The sequence below is a fragment of the Arachis ipaensis genome, chromosome B2 (genome assembly GCF_059453495.1).
Source record: "Arachis ipaensis isolate K30076 ecotype BB chromosome B2, ASM5945349v1, whole genome shotgun sequence".
In the NCBI taxonomy this organism is placed as follows: Eukaryota; Viridiplantae; Streptophyta; class Magnoliopsida; order Fabales; family Fabaceae; genus Arachis; species Arachis ipaensis.
The window spans coordinates 101945294-101948542 of record NC_142437.1 but is presented as its reverse complement, the minus strand read 5'-3'; the positions used below and the strand labels follow the sequence as shown (position 1 = coordinate 101948542).

Genomic DNA, 3249 nt, shown 5'->3' with positions numbered 1-3249 from the left:
CCTTGTTTCATTCATGAAACTTACAGTGGCCTTAGATAGATCAGAGACTATATTTGCTAAATTAGAAGCATTTTGTTCAGAGTTCTCTGTCTGTTGCTGAGTTGATGATGGAAAAGGCTTGCTATTGCTAAACCTGTTTCTTCCACCATTATTAAAGCCTTGTTGGGGCTTTTGATCCTTCCATGAGAAATTTGGATGATTTCTCCATGTTGAGTTATAGGTGTTTCCATAAGGTTCACCTAAGTAATTCACCTCTGCTATTGCAGGGTTCTCAGGATCATAGGCTTCTTCTTCAGAAGATGCCTCTTGAGTACTGTTGGATGTAACTTGCATTCCATGCAGACTCTGAGAAATCATATTGACTTGCTGAGTCAATATTTTTTTCTGAGCCAATATGGCATTCAGAGTATCAACTTCAAGAACTCCCTTCTTCATAGGTGTCCCATTACTCACAGGATTCCTTTCAGAAGTGTACATGAACTGGTTATTAGCAACCATGTCAATGAGTTCTTGAGCTTCTGTAGGCGTTTTCTTTAGGTGAATGGATCCACCTGCAGAAGTGTCCAGTGACATCTTTGATAGCTCAGATAAACCATCATAGAATATATCCAGGATGGTCCATTCTGAAAGCATGTCAGAAGGACACTTTTTGGTCAACTGTTTGTATCTTTCCCAAGCTTCATAGAGAGATTCACCTTCTTTCTGTCTGAAGGTTTGAACATCAGCTCTAAGCTTGCTCAGCTTTTGAGGAGGAAAGTACTTGGCTAAGAAAGCCGTGACCAGCTTATCCCAAGAGTTCAGGCTGTCTTTAGGTTGAGAATCCAACCATAATCTAGCTCTGTCTCTTACAGCAAAAGGGAAAAGCATGAGCCTGTAGACTTCAGGATCTACTCCATTAGTCTTAACAGTATCACATATCTGCAAGAATTCAGTTAAGAACTGAAAAGGATCTTCAGATGGATTGTCCATGAAACTTGCAGTTCTGCTGCATCAGAGAAACTAATTGAGGTTTCAGCTCAAAGTTGTTTGCTCCAATGGCAGGAATGGAGATGCTTCTTCCATGTAAATTGGAATTAGGTGCAGTAAAGTCACCAAGCATCCTCCTTGCATTATTATTATTTTCGGCTGCCATCTCCTCTGCCTGTTCGAAAATTTCTGAAAGGTTATCTCTGGATTGTTGTATTTTAGCTTCTCTTAATTTTCTCTTCAGAGTCCTTTCAGGTTCTGGATCTGCTTCCACAAGAATGTTCTTATCCATGCTCCTGCTCATATGACAAGGAAGAATGGCCAGAAAAATGATAATAATAATAGAGATCCTCTATACCACAGTATAGGGATCCCTTTGTAAGTAGAAGAAGAGGGGGAGATAAAGGATGTGATGTAAAGGAAGAAACACAACTGTGAGGATTGGAATGTGAGATGAGATGTTAGGATATGAATGAATAAATAGAATGAGATGGGAGAGAAGGAGGGAATTTTCGAAATTTATTTTTGAAAAGGAGTTAGTGATTTTTGAAAATAGTTTTTGAAAATTGTTAGTATTTTTTTCGAAAATTTTTTTGAAATAAAAATAAAAATAAAATAATTAGTTAATTAAAAAGAAATTTTTGAAAAAGGGGGAGATGTTTTCGAAAATTAGAGAAAGAGAGTTAGTTAGGTAGTTTTGAAAAAGTTAAGAAACAAACAAAAAGTTAGTTAGTTAGTTGAAACAAATTTTGAAAAGATAAGAAGTTAGGAAGTTAGAAAAGATATTTTGAAAAGATATTTTTGAAAAAGATAAGATAAGAAGATATTTTTGAAAAGATATGATTGAGATTAGTTTTTGAAAAAGATTTGATTTTTTTAAAATCACAATTAATGACTTGATTCATAAGAAATCACAAGATATGATTCTAGAACTTAAAGTTTGAATCTTTCTTAACAAGCAAGTAACAAACTTCAAATTTTTGAATCAAAACATTAATTGATTAGTTAATTTCGAAAATTTGGTATAAAAATAAGAAAAAGATTTTTGAAAAATATTTTTGGAATTTTCGAAAATAACTAAGAATTTTGAAAAAGATTTGATTTTTGAAAAAGATTTTGAAAAAGATAAGATTTTCAAATTGAAAATTTGATTTGACTCATTGGCAACAACTTGATTTTAAAAATTTTTGAAAAAGTCAATCAAAATTTTCGAATTTGATGAGAGAAAAAAGGGAAAGATATTTTTTTGATTTTTGAAATTTTTATGAAAAACATGAAAAATATGCAATGCATGAAATTTTTAGATCAAAACAATGAATGCATGCATGAATGATATGAATGTCAAGATGAACACCAAGAACACTATGAATGTCAAGATGAACATCAAGAACATAATTTTGAAAAATTTTTAATGCAAAGAAAACATGCAAGACACCAAACTTAGAATTCTTTAATGCTTACGCACTAAGAATTCAAGAATGCATATGATAAACATGAAAAGACACAAAACAAAAAATCATCAAGATTAAACAAGAAGACTTACCAAGAACAACTTGAAGATCGTGAAGAACACTATGAATGCATGATATTTTCGAAAAATGCAAGATGCATATGCAAGTGACACCAAACTTATAATGTGACTCAAGACTCAAACAAGAAACAGAAAATATTTTTGATTTTTATGATTTTCTAATTTTTTTGGATTTTTATTTATATTTTTCGAAAATTATATGAAAAAGAAAAATAAGGATTCCAAAATTTTTAATATGAATTCCAGGAATCTTGCATTCTTACTCTAAAGCTTCAGTCCAGGAATTAGACATGGCTCACTAGCCAGCCAAGCTTTCAAAGAAAGCTCCAGTCCAAAACACTAGACATGGCCAATGGCCAGCCAAGCTTCAGCAGGTAGATCAGGAACAGTAGCAGGTGGATTAGCTCCAACTAGCTTGCTCTTGATAACAAATTACAAGCCTCAGTCCAAAAGAATTTAGACATGGCTTTACAGCCAGCCAAGCTGCAACATATAATTACATGGGCTGGAGTGATTAGTTGAATACCAATCCCAAAGTAGTTTGGGTATGGCTTTACAGCCAGATATGATTCAACATATTCCATGAAACACTAGAATTCATTCTTAAAAATTTTGAAGCCATAGAATAATTTATTTTTGAAAACATTTTTATTTTTTTCGAAAACAGATGAGAAAATTTTAGAAATTTTTTTTTGAAATTTTTTTTTGAAAATAAAATAAAAAGAAAATTACCTAATCTGAGCAACAAGATG

At 32.4% G+C, this 3249-nt stretch overlaps 1 non-coding gene across 1 annotated transcript; it reads left to right on the top strand.

Annotated features, from left to right (window-relative positions):
* The first annotated feature begins 627 nt into the window (after window positions 1-627).
* On the top strand, window positions 628-735 carry LOC148575041 (small nucleolar RNA R71). The gene has a single exon (XR_015906370.1). It is a non-coding gene; the product is annotated as a small nucleolar RNA R71 (small nucleolar RNA).
* Window positions 736-3249: the final 2514 nt, after the last annotated feature.